Genomic DNA, 14,114 nt, shown 5'->3' with positions numbered 1-14,114 from the left:
AACCTGAAGACTGTAGTGGCCAGAGAAGAGTGAATTCTGGGGTGGAGTGCTCCACGAAGGTCGCCTGCTAAGCGCTGCTAAGCGCTGCTGAGCGCGCTGAAATTTGAGCCCGGGTGAGGTCCGACGTCGGAAAACCTCACCCCCGATGCGTGAGCTCTGGCACCTCACCCCGATGCGTGAGACTTGGCAAGTCACCGCCGAGGACCCTGCAAAGTAAGGCGGGAGCCCACCCCAACCTCACCTGATTGTAGCAGTGACCAGAGGGAGCCAAATCTGGAGTATGCTGACCCTGGAAGCAACTGCCGGTGAGTCCCGTGTGAAGAATCAGGTTGAATGAAGAGAGAGAAAGTAGTGCCTGCAGATAACCACGGCGGCCATCTTAGAGTCAGGCAACTCTTGGGACACCATCCCTGTGTGAACTGTAGGCGGCCATTTTGAAGTCAGGCAAGAGGCGATAAGCAAGCATTGGTTGAAGCAAACAAACAAGCATTGGCAAGAAAAGATAAACAAGCATTGGCGAATGGAGATAAACAAGCACTGGCAAGAACAAATAAACAAACATTGGTATATGCAAATAAAACAAGCATTGGCGAAGACCAAGCAAACATTGGCAAAGACAAGCAAGCAAGCATTGATACATGCAAATAAACAAGCATTGGTACATGCAAAGAAACAAACATTGGTATATGCAAATGAAACAAGCATTGGCGAAGACCAAACAAATATCGACAAAGACAAGCAAGCAAGCATTGCTACATGCAAATAAACAAGCATTGGTGCATGCAAATAAACAAACATTGGTACCTGCACGTCGGCAAGCCTTAGTATGTGCAGATAAACAAGCACTGGTAAATGCCAAGAAACAGGCATTGGTAAGGCAAATGAATAAGCGTGGATAACGGCGCGTGAACAACGATGAACAAGTCTTGGCAACCAAAACAGAATAAGCACGAGCAACCACAAGAGTGACTTAACAAACATACATTGACAAAAAAAACAAAAAACGTCAGCACGGGTGGAAACTCGAACATTGAGAAACGCAAGCGAATGCGCAGTGGCGAATGTAATGAAGTAACTCGTGTCTGCAAAATAAAAGACGCACAAGCAAACGACCAGACCAAAGACCTTGACCAGAATCTCCCTCTCTCATGGCGGGAAGAGACGTAGCACAGCGGGTCACTCCAGACATTGAAGTACCGCCCCCAGCGGTGCAGACTGATGATTGGATCTCGGATCTCAAACGACACTGGTGGCTCGAAGCTTTGGAAGATTTCTTAAAAGCCAATGGTGAGCAAAGAGAGAGAAAATATCTGATACTACTCCTCCATCTGGTGGGTCCTGAGGGCCGATGCCCAATCAGGACATTTTCCAAAGAGGATACAGATATCTATAAAAGACTCCAAAGGGAGCTCTGTGCCCATCTCAATGCACAGACAGATGTGGATCATAACCGCATGGTTTTCAATACAGCACGGCAGGAACCAGGCGAACCGTTGCCAAACTTCATCACTCGGTTACAAAGTCTGGTACGAGGCTGCCACTTCAACACTTTTACAAATGAGGATGCGGTTCGACTTCGGATAGTTGAAGGTTGCACAAACCCTGACACCAAGCGCAAGATCCTGCAAGGGCATTGGTCGTTAAAGGAAATCATCAAGAAGGCCGAAATTGGAAGGCAGATAAAAGCAAGAGACGGATTCAAGGACGTGCACCTGAGAGCAAACCATCAAGATACCTGGGAAGATAGAACTCAGAAAACAAACAAAACTGAAAGGAGAGAGAGGGAAGGCAGACCAGCAAAAAGACAACGGGAAAGATACAGTGACAAAGAAAGTGACAAGGACTACTCAGAATCAGATGACTCAGAGTCAACCATCCAAAAGACAATTCCAAGGAGTTATTCGCCCCCCAGGAGTTCCTCAAGGAGTCATTCAAAAAGACAACGGGAAAGATACAGCGACAAAGAAAGTGACAAGGATTACTCAGAGTCAGACCCCTCAGCGTCCGATTACTCAAAGTCAACCAAGGATTACTCAGAGTCAAATGACTCAGAGTCAACCATCCAAAAGACAATTCCAAAGAGTTATTCACCCCTCAAGAGTTCCTCAAGGAGTCATTCAAAGTATGACACACAGTACTCTGATGAGGAAAGAGCGTCAAGTGGGACAGATCGCACTCCTGGACAAGAGGGCATCCTGCACAACAAGTGGGTGAGAAAGACAAACCCTAGAAGAAGGGGTCGCACTGGTCAACACCTGAAGTCGGCGCAGGAACATCAGTCGTCAAGCAGTGAAGACGAGTCCAAGGAAACATCTGGCAGGAGACCACATCAGCCCCAGATCAGAGGTGTTAGAGCATCAAACAAGTGTGAAGGAGAAACAGGTCGCACAAGACGGACTGATCCTCCACAGCAACGAACCAGAAAAGATCCATGCATCTTTGGCTCCCGCGACAACGAAGAAACGGAGAGGAAATCGTTAACTTCAGGCGAGAAGGACAAAGAGGCAAAAGCTTGGGATCAAGCACAAGGAACAAGCATGGGGTCATCAAACAACCCCCCAAATGAGACAGCATTGAAGATGCTCCAACAAAGGCACACGGAGAAACATCCCAAAGACAATTCAAAGGGAAAGAGCAATTTGTCACGGACTACGGAATTCAAAAATACATTACACAAGACAGTTTCAAAGAAACATTTGAGAAGGAATGGGAAGAAGGCTCTCTCTGACGCGGAGCGCACATCCATCCAATCCTGGAAGTTGACAAAAGACTTCTCTGACCCAGAAAGCACGTCTATGGCCAGGAACTCCTCTGGTTCAGAGAGCGTGTCTGTCCGATCCTTTAAAAGGGGTATGGCCCGGACCTCCTCTGATTCAGAGAGCGCATCTGCCCGATCCTGGAAGTCGACAAGAGACTTCTCTGACCCAGAGAACATGTCTGTCCAATCCCGTGAGTCGACCAAGTCATGGTCCCGACAACAGACATGGCGTCAACCACCCGAACACACCATGGAACCGAAGGACATCCTTCCCGTCAAGAGCAACATGTCACACACTAAGGTCTCTGAATACTCAGTCACTCCACCTGACAACCTGTCATGTCAGTCACAAGTATATCCAGACACAGATCAGACACCGTCACCCCTGAAGGGGTCCGCGAGGCTGACTCACAGGACCTACAAAAGGAAAACAGAGACAGTGGACCTTAGTAACCGGACGGGAAGGGACCAGCCAGTCACTCCGCAAGGAAAGCCGGACGTGTCAGGAGAGAGAGATCATCAGATGAGAGAGAAACATGCCTATGCACCGATAGCTCACGAGCTCGCCAGACAACCCGAGGCCGTGAACGAGTTATTGAACCAAACCAAGACCGTCTCATCAGGTAGCCCCGTACTGTCTGGCATACATGACCCTGAATTGGTGGGCAGTGTTGCTCTCGACCGGGCTAGCCAAAAGGAAGTAAGGGTAGATGCGGCGAATGAGTTACCGAACCAAACCAAGACAGTCTCATCAGGTAACACCGTACTGTCTGGTATACATGACTCTGAATTTGAGGGCAGTGTTGCCCTCGGCCGGACAAGACAAAAGGAAGCAAAAGTAGATGTGGGTGCTCGGAAGAGGACCGGAACATTATCCACTCGTGAAAGAGATCGAGCATCTGAACCAACCGTAGTCACACCACCGGAAGGAAACATGAGGACTGCGGACCGTGAGAGTAAACAGTTCACACGCAACGTGGTCAAGAATGCCTTGATCAAGACAACAGAAAGATTGACCAAAGCCAAGCCCACCACTGATTCGACACTACTGGAGTTTGAAAAACAGGCCGTCCACCGACCCGTGTGGTGGATTGAAGAATTGCGAACACTGAAGACATTAAACTCATTTTGTTAAGAAAGGGGGAGATGTAATATAGTTGACAGTCTAGTAGCTGGGATGGGCGGAGCTAGATGGGCTGAGGGGAAGAGGAGGGGTCAGAACAGGATGAGGGCAGTTAGAGTAGGGACAGGGTCGAGACAAGTTGTATTAAATAAAGCTCTGAGATATAAGGACCTGTGCCTGTGGTTCTTTGTAGCAGGATGCTACAAACAGTACTGTTCATATAAGAAGATGCGGAGGGGAGCAACATTATATTGTGAGAAGAATTAGTGTTGGGACTGCCCCAGCCCAGCGACACATTGCAGCAGGGGCTGAGCCGCTTGGGTTTAAAAGCACCCGACAAGACGGAAGGGGTGCTTTGCATTCTAGTTCTGCAAGCGTTTCCTTCACATCCAGGTTCTCTAACCTACTTCCAAGTCATCACGGTGTCCTGCCTTGTGATTCCTCGCTCCATACGCCGGTGTGTTCAGACAGCGGTCATCAGTTTCAGCGTCTCTTGGTCTATTCTCGACACGTGGGACCCCCCTCTCCTCCCCAGGGGGCTGTGTTGCCGGTGTCAGTTCCTTCGGTGCTATTTCGGCGGTATTTCTGTGAATGACAAAAGAAGAAAAATTGAAAAGAATCGAAGTATATGCTGTTGTGTTAACCCGCTTGCGCTGCAGCAATAATCAGAAAGCTTAACGTAAGGGCACTAATTATTTATCTGACTAAGGGCCAGATGTATGTGGCCCAATACCGGTCGGTAACGGCCGAAATTACCGAATTTCGGCCGTTACCGACCGGTATTGGGCATTTGGGATGTAGGGGGCCCTACATTGCAAATTCGCAGGTCGATGCGGTATTTTTGCATTTGGGATGCATCATCCCAAATGCAGAAATCGCAATTTAAGGAATCTCTAAATAGCGATTCCTTAAATTGCTCTTGCATTTAAGGAATCCCAAAATGAGATTCCTTAAATGCAATGCATGAAACCCCAAAAAATAGCGAATTCGCTAATAGGGGGAGCAAATTACCATAAAGTTGAACTTCGTGGTAATTTGCTAAAACTTTGAAAAATGCACTTTTGTGCATTTTTCAAAGTTACATGTTGCGCACACACATGCCCTTAGGGCATGTGTGTGTGTAACATTTGTGCACAGGTCCATTTCAGGGGTGCAACAGGGTGTCCTTTGGACACCCTGGCACCCTTGAAATAGCGGAACATTAGCGATTCGGTAATAGCTACCCGCTAATAAGGAATGGCTTTCCCATTCATTCCTATGGGCCTTTAGGCTCATAGGAATGAATGGGAAAGCCATTCCTTATTAGCGATTAGCTATTACCGAATCGCTAATAAGGAATCTTTAGGAATAGCTAATAACATTGCGATTCCTACATGCATCCCGTTTTGCGAGTCTTTAATAGCGATTCCTTAAAATTCGCTATTAAAGACTCGCAAAACATAACTTTGATGCATCTGCCAGTCGGTAATTTACCGGTTCGGTATTTTAAGGAATCGGTAAATTACCAATTCCTTATAATACTGTATCGGTAAATTACCGAATCATAACGATTCGGTAATTATTACCGAATTATTAGCTACATCCCATTTACCTATTCTTAAATACCGAATCGGTATGATTCGGTACTTAAGAATAGGTAAATTGAGATTACCTACATCTGGCCCTAAATCCCTTTTGGCTCAGTTGGGCATCTGTATACTTTTTGTTGCTTGTTCATGGCTGCAGCTGAGCTTTGCAGTCAGTGAGTAATTTCCCGCATTTAAGAAAACAATACATTAGCCTGCACTTTTTTGCATGTTTTCTGTCACTCAATTTTACACTTAGATCATTCATGACCAGTGAATATAAGTATCATGACAATTACTTATGGGCTATATTTTTCCTTTTCATTATTCTGTAGTAAAGGTGAGAAAGTTGCCATGAACTCTTAAATTGCATAAGGGAAATGTATACACTGACTTATCTCTGTCTTTGCATTTTGTCTTTTCATTACAGAGTTATTTTGACTCCTGAGGGAATTCATTTGGATTATAGTGGAAGAGGCAAGTAAATCAGGTAGTGAAGATAGTTATACATTTAGTTGTTTCATATAAACCTGTTAAACTTTTCCCCTTGCGCCATCTTACTCTGGTTCTCTATTTGCAGGGTCACACACAATTTCCAATGACGACTGCTTGCTGCCCTAGTCACACCGAATGATCGTCTCCATTTCTCCTTTCCTTGTTTCCCCTCTTCCCCCTGTACACTGGTCTTGCTTTGACTGAGTTGGGCATACTAAGTGATAGCAGGAAGTGTGGACCGGCTCCTCAACTTCTTGTCTCTCGTTCCAGTTGGGAACTTCAGGTGAGCCTTGATAATTAGTACACCAGGGTTTCACTAAAGGAATAACTGTAACTGCTGTTTTTTTGTGTTGTTGTGCATTGGTTGGAGTGCACTTATATCAGGCTCACAAAAGGTGTGCACTATATCATCCGGAGACAAATAGTATGGTGGAGCAATTTAATTGTGTTGAAGGAAACCATATATGTGGCTAAAATTGACAAGAGAAAGTCTGTGAGAGGGTTTAGGCATAACGGGCTACTTCACATTATACCATGGCAAAATCCACAATTGAATTTTTCTGGGAACACATCCCAACATGCTTGAAGAAATGATGTGGATTAATGACCCAGAGTCTAAATGGGGTAAGGTCACAGTTGAAGATGATTGGAGATTAATAGAGGAGAAGAAGGTGAAAGCAAACAAGGAGAATTTTGATAGGAGGAATTTTTTTTGTTATTTATTTTTGTGTTCTCATATGCCACCTAGGTTCTGATTGTGCAACCCACTGGTATACAAGCACCATGCTGCCTCAGTTCTTTCGACTGGGGGGGTGTGGTAGTGGAACTGGGCCTTCATCCCTCAGCACTAGTGCATAGACCAGCCTTGATCGCAAAGACAGAAAAACATATGGGGGTCTTAGGAGTGCAGCCAAGATGCTAGTAAAGCATCAAAATTCGGCTATACCCAAAGATGGGAATGATGGCTTAATCATTGGACCTGGGAAAAAAAAACAGGTTCTCAATGATCCCACCTCAGGAGATGCCAGAAAGATCTTTTGTCATTGTTCCCAGCTCTGGCCAAATCTAACCTGGAGACATGTAGGGCCAAAATGTACCAGTCATTAATTGAGGGAGGTAGAGAGTCTTTCCATTTCTTACATATCTCCCTCCTAGCAAGCAGGATAGAATAAAAAATCACCTTCCTTGCCGATGTGGGAACCCTTTCCACTATGCCAAAAATTACCGAGGTGAGGTCTAGAACAATATTGGTACCGATTGATGTTGAAAGGGTCTTACTTATGGCTTCCCAAAATAGGGAAAGATGAGGGCACTCAAAAAACATGTGTGTGTGAGCTGCGGCCAAAAGCCCACATCTCGCACAAGCCACCGTATTTCCCTGATTAAATTTAGAAAGTCGTGAGGGCAAATAGTAAGCTTGATGAATAGTAAAGATGTGGTTTCTGCGTAACCATGCCGGCTTGACGATATCCCACATCATACCACATGATGTAATCCATGATGTAATCCAAAGATCTTGCAGGTTGGGGTTATTTAGATGTGTTGACCAAAGCTGATCCGGTAGCCATCCAGTTCTTCTAGAATTAGGTTATACCAACATGAAATCTCCTTCTTAGTGGGAGGCTTATTAACTAGAAGGGTGATGAGATTACTGTGTGTACCTAATAGAAATTGAGTTCCTCAAGATGGTAAAGCTCTATATGATCTAGACCAACTGGATATTTGCAAGTATTTAAGTCTGGAAAAGTTCAGTCCCAGGGTAACAAAACACCATCAACAAATAATTCTCCCAACACCAGAAGTCCAGCATCTCTAATAGGTAGAGCAAGTACATCACCCAGCCAAGCTGGACTATCGGGAAGGCCCCACAGAGGCGCTTTACTACCATAGTACCCTATTTTAATAACTTTTGTTAACTGGGCCCAACTTCTTGTCATACCCCGTAAGATTTTCAGTTTGACTTTTTTAAAACTTGGGATCTCCAAATTTAAAAAGGAAGCTTGACTGGCTCACCCCCTCTGCCATCAACAATGTAGAAAAGATGGAACCAACTCCATGGTCAGATGGATTTTTTATTAACATCCTTGCATGAGATAGCTGGAAGGCCCAGGCGTAGATCTGCAAGTCAGGGGCTGCAAGCCCACCCTTATCCCTACGTCTCCTGATTTTCTTCCAAGAAATTCTTGGAAGGTGGTTGTTCCAGATGAAGGTATTAATGTTGGCCTGTAGTTTATTAATAAAAAGGGGTTCAAAGTGTAAAGGGATAGTGTTAAATAAAAAGGTAATCTTGGGTAAAATAGACATCTTAACAAGAGTAATCCTACCCAGTAAAGACAACGGGAGATACGCCCAATTTTGGAGCAACTTGCGGCATTCCTTAGCCACTTTCGAGAAGTTGTTAGTGGCGATCTGATCTATATCCCCAACAATATCAAGGCCTAGATACCTCATCTCCTTACCCAGCAGAATGCCGAAACTAAAAGAACTCTGGTCGATGTTCCAGGTCATCATCTCAGTTTTTGATGAATTAATCTCGTAACCGGACACCTCCCCAAACTCCGATGCCAGTTTGAATATTACAGGAAGGGCCAAATGGGGTGCGGACGTGAAGATGAGGATGTCGTCCGCATATAGGGCCACCTTTCTCTCCCAACCGCTACATGCGAACCCTTTGATGTCAACACTGTCCCTCAAACTCTGGGCAAATGGTTTAGCATAAAGATCGAAAAGAAGTGGAGAGAGTGGGAAGCCCTGTCGAGTTCCCCTTGAGATGTCAATGGGGTCAGACATTATCCCATTGACCAGAACAGAGGCCTTGGGATTTCGGTAGAGAAGATTGATTGCTCGACGGAATCCTCCTCCCACGTTGAACTTAGCCAAGGCCTCCGACAGGTACAGCCAGTTGACCCTGTCGAAGGCCTTAGTGGCATCCAACGTAAGAACCGCCAGTGGGAGAGACTCCAAAACTGCCAGATCTATAGCTCCTATTAAGTCATAGGTCAATTTGAAGAGCTGTCGCCCCTTGACGAACCACTTCTGATCTGGATGTAAAATGAAGGGTGCAACTAAGGCTAGTCTATTTGCAAGAATGGATGAGAATATCTTGTAATCCCCATTTAGAATCGAGATTGGTCTGTATGAACAACACGACGTTGATGGCTTCCCAGGTTTTAATATTACAGTAATGGAAGCGTTATCTCATGACACTGGAGGAGGCACCTGTCCAAAAGAATCTGGTTAAATAGGATTGTCAAAAAAGGGACAAGCTCTTGCTCCAATGATCTATAAATTTCTGCAGGTAGGCCATCTGGCCCAGATGCTTTCCCTTTCTTGGCACTCTGAATGGCTCTCCTCACTTCGTCTTCCGAGATTTCACTCTCTAGCTTCTCACTCTGGTCAACAGAAAGACATGGGAGGGAGATTTTTCCAAGCCAATCTTTGATGGTAACAGGATCTAATATTTTGTCTTCCCGGTAAATGGCTTGAAAATATTCTTTGAATGCTGTTCTGATATCAACATCCGCAGATAGAGGGACCTCATTAACTTTGATCAGGTCAATGTTGTTACGGACCCGATCCGTTTTGGCCTTCCATGCCAATAACTTCCCAGCCCCCTCCCCATACTGGAAATGCGCAATCTTACTGGCCTCCCATCTTTCTTGTAATCTCTGGTTGAGAGTTGAAGCTAGTTGACCCTTTAAGGAGAGTAGTCTTTCGCGCAGGGGTATCAAAACATCATCCGTGGAACTAGTTTTAGAGTCAATCTCGAGCTGGACCATGGCTATATTCTCCTCCACCAAAGCGACGACCTCTCTATACTTTTTTCTTCTATAGGCTACTTTAGCTGTAATTAGTCCTCTCAAAAACGCCTTAAGAGAGTCCCAGACAACTCCAATACTAGCAGAGCCTAAATTTATCTTCAAGAAATGCGCTACCTCAGTTTTTAAGAATAGTACATCTTCAGAGTGAGAGAGTAGTGAACGGTTAAAAGACCAAATCCTTAGCGGCGCTGTTAAGGGGGTCGTAAGTTCCAGTACCACAGCCGAGTGGTCTGATAAATGTAGGGGAAGGTATTTAATGGTCTTGACAGCGTCTACCAAACTCGGATTAATTAGTATGTAGTCTATTCTCGATTGGTGGTGATACTTATAATTTCTGAATGAGATGCCATGCTGTTGAGCCTCCAGATATCCACATACCCATATTGCTTCATTGCATTTAACAAAAAGGATCTTGACTTCGACGGGACTTTGGATCTGTTATTGTGAGTTTTATCCAAAATGGGGTCTAAAACGATGTTAAAGTCCCCAGCAAATATTACAGGCTCTTGGTAGGACAAGAGGTGGGAAAAGATGGTCCTCAAGATAGATGGATCGTCTTGATTAGGGCCATAATACCCCACAATTGTTAATTGAAAGCCCAAAATATAAAGAGAAACAATAGCCCATCTACCATCAGGGTCCTCTTTTGAGTCTAAGAGCTTAGCTTTAAGATGTTTCTTGAAAATAAGCGATACACCTCTAGAGGACAGGGACTGAGAAGTAGAGATCGCAAAGTGAATCCATTTATTGACCTTAACCAATGCATCGATTTCAACCTGAACCAGATGTGTCTCTTGAAGGATGATAACCTGAGCGTCTGAGTCACGAAGATACTGCAAAAGAGTCCTAGCTCTGGGTTTGGGTAAAGAAGGAGGTTGGACCTGTGTTAACACTCCGAAAATGCGTCGCTCTTTGGCCCACGTATAATATGTTCCTATGAAATTGATTGTGCACTATATCACTTTTTGTCATTGATGATGGATTTATGTACTGTTGTCTAGCTACATCAATCGTTTTTTTTATATATTGTATTTTTATGCTGATTGTTTTTAATGTGTTATATTGATGTGATATATTTTTTTATATAATTGTGTCTGATGCAAACCAATCTAATAAATTCCATTAGGAAAGAAATATTTTTTAATAACAGCACATGGAGAACTATTTTTCTGGCAACTTAATAGACTGACCCTCTGTGAATTGAATGCAAGTAGTGTGTGAGTGAAGTTTGGATGCTGCTTGGAAAGCTGGTATGCTACAAGAAAATCCCAAAGGGAATTATTTCTAGACTTTAACATCTTGTATGGTGTCCTATCCCTTTGGTGTATTGGACCCCTTTCTTTATATTTGAGATATATATACATCATGTCATGCTTAGGAAGACAGAGGAGACCGTGACTTTCCGGCTGACACACTGACCAGAGACGCTAAGGTTCCTGCATGCATACATTCCAGCTAGCAGTGGTCTAACATCCCTCGCGGGGTGTCCAACTCGAGACCGAGACAGGGTCCCAAATTCTCTCCTTTCTCAGGTAATGGGATTGACTAGATACTAGAGGGATTCTTGGCATAACACCTACACAGATGCTAGGTACATTTAGGTACATCTAGTTAGGAAGGCATTGCGGGAGTACACACATTTATCAAGTGTTTTATGTAATTGTATATATTCATGATTACTGCAAAATGGTAGAACTGTACCATCCCTTTACTTTCGTAGCACTGCTAATCATATATCTCTGCAACTGTCTAATGGTCGTAAGCAGCCCGGTGGCAGAGGGCTTGCGTGCGACTGTTGGAGCGTTACTGCGTTACCGCAACCTAATTTTAACTCTTTGTCTCACCCTGCTGACTGCGAGCAGTGTAACCTAGCTTCCTGACTCCTGTCCCGCTGACTACGAGCGGTTGACATTACTTTTAAAATCACTCCCACCTTTGTCCTGCTGACTACTAGCAGTGCCTCTCACCTCTTAATCTGCTTGTCACCTCTCTAGCTGCCAAGCCACCCGCTGTTGCCTCACCGCTTAACGGTGCTCCCCAGCGGCCGTGGGCGCCATCTTGGGTAGGGCTGGTCGGCGAGATCCATCTTCGCCACACCCCCCTCGTCATCATCCTATTTAGGATCTACTCCCTTCCTCCTCCAGTGATCGTAAGCAGCCCGGTGGCAGAGGGCTTGCGTGCGACTGTTGGAGCGTTACTGCGTTACCGCAACCTAATTTTAACTCTTTGTCTCACCCTGCTGACTGCGAGCAGTGTAACCTAGCTTCCTGACTCCTGTCCCGCTGACTACGAGCGGTTGACATTACTTTTAAAATCACTCCCACCTTTGTCCTGCTGACTACTAGCAGTGCCTCTCACCTCTTAATCTGCTTGTCACCTCTCTAGCTGCCAAGCCACCCGCTGTTGCCTCACCGCTTAACGGTGCTCCCCAGCGGCCGTGGGCGCCATCTTGGGTAGGGCTGGTCGGCGAGATCCATCTTCGCCACACCCCCCTCGTCATCATCCTATTTAAACATCCATCATGCGTCAGCGCAGCGGACGAGCGCAGCGGGCGCGTCGTAGGCGCGCCGGAGTTGCGCCTGAGTTAAGCCCGTCTGCGCCCGTCCGCGGCCGGACGGGCCCAGGGGCCTGGGATGCTGCCGCCGCGATTTCTTACACTCCCTCTGCTCTAAAGAGCCTACAACTCTACCCATGCTCTCTTCCGCCCGCTGTCAGAGCTCGCATCTCTACACTGGGAATCACGGGGAATATTCCTTCCCACCTGGGATCGGATGCGCTACATACTCTTTCCGTCCCCAATGACTCACACATCCGAATACTATACCTAAACACCCGGTCTCTTGTAAGACACCAAACTGACATCTTCCTCCTACTCTTGGCTGAGAGTCCAGATGTTCTTTTATTATCAGAAACATGGCTCACCGACGACTCCCTCCCTGATATCTTGGCGGCATTACCCCTTGACTACTATCTGCTGAATGCTAACCGCCCTGGAGCCCGTCCCGGTGGTGGGGTGGCAGCGGTAATTCGCAAGAATCTAAAAACCATCGCTACCGCCTCCATGACCCTCCCCGAAGTGGATAACCTGGTTCTCAGCCTGGGAACCGAGGTGGGTGCAGTCACTGTTATAATACTGTACCGCCCCCCTCTCTCTATGCCCTCCTTTCCCTCATCCTTCACTGAGCAGCTTGCCAATCTCACCATCTCCTCCCCTCGTGTCGCCATTTTCGGCGATTTCAATTACTGGTTCCAACACAAGGATGCCGGGCCGCATGCCACTGAGCTATTCGAAACTCTCTCGAGCCTAAATTTTACACAACTCCTTAAGTTCCCCACCCATAGCGGTGGCCATATCCTCGACCATATCTGGATTCATGGGGTGAAGTCTTCTTGCCCGCAGATCACTCCCTGTGTGTGGTCTGACCACTCCTTGATCGAGACTATAATCTCTGTCGATGGTAACATCAGGGCCCCCCCTCTGGAGGGTGGTGTCGCCCGCAAGTGGAGGGCTGTCGACTCTTCTAAATTTCTCTCCCATCTGTCTCAGTCCTGTCCCTCCCTCCCTAACGATATCCGCATTGATGAGCTAGACGGTAACATCTCCCACTGGCTTATGTCAGCCAGCGATATCTTTGCTCCATTAACCAAGTTTCCCCGCTCTCGGCATAGAAACTCCCACAAATGGTTCGACCCCCAACTGAAAACCCAACACCTGGAGCTACGCCAATTGGAGCGTAAGTGGAGAAGAGCCTACTGCCCCACGAGCAGAGACACCTATGTGGCCGCTCGCAATAAATACAAAAAAGCCATCACTGCGGCCAAAACAGCATATGCCTCTAAAAAAATCTTATCTGCCCCCTGTAAATCGAAGGAGATCTTCAGAGTCCTTGATGAATTTACCTCCGACTCCAGGACGCTCCCGACCCAGGCCCCTACACAGGAGTCATGCAATGCTCTCAGCACGTTTTTCTTAGAGAAAATTGTTATGATCAAGGACACCATTCCGGACACCCCTCCTGGCACCGACTCTGTCTGTCCCCCTCCCAACGCACTCTCTCTCACACACCTCCCCCCTCTTGATTCAAAATCTTTGGCCACACTGGCCGCTCGGGTAAAATCCGGCTCTCCGGACGATTGCTGTCCACCATCCATACTACGGGACATATGCCTCTCTCTTCCTGATAGTATTCTCCCCCTGTTGAACTCTTCTCTCTCTTCTGGCTCGGTGCCTAGCTCTTTCAAGGCAGCCGTCCTGGTGCCTCTATTGAAGAAACCTGGAGCCGACCCCGCAGCCTTGGCGAACTACCGGCCTATCTCCCTTCTGCCCTACTTCTCTAAAATTCTGGAAGCCC

The 14,114-nt window shown here is 46.3% G+C and overlaps 1 long non-coding RNA gene across 1 annotated transcript in view; it reads right to left on the bottom strand.

Moving 5' to 3' along the window:
• Window positions 1–14,114, bottom strand: part of LOC144752172 (uncharacterized) — a 993,171-nt gene that overhangs the window by 237,221 nt on the left and 741,836 nt on the right. Inside the window, exon 3 of the long non-coding RNA XR_013594037.1 lies at window positions 4,289–4,466. This is a non-coding gene — a long non-coding RNA (uncharacterized LOC144752172). The remainder of the gene's footprint in view (window positions 1–4,288; window positions 4,467–14,114) is intronic.

Source organism: Lissotriton helveticus, chromosome 4_2 (genome assembly GCF_964261635.1).
Source record: "Lissotriton helveticus chromosome 4_2, aLisHel1.1, whole genome shotgun sequence".
Taxonomy (NCBI): domain Eukaryota; kingdom Metazoa; phylum Chordata; class Amphibia; order Caudata; family Salamandridae; genus Lissotriton; species Lissotriton helveticus.
Note: the sequence above shows the minus strand (reverse complement) of the source record. Positions and strands in the feature narration are given on the sequence as shown.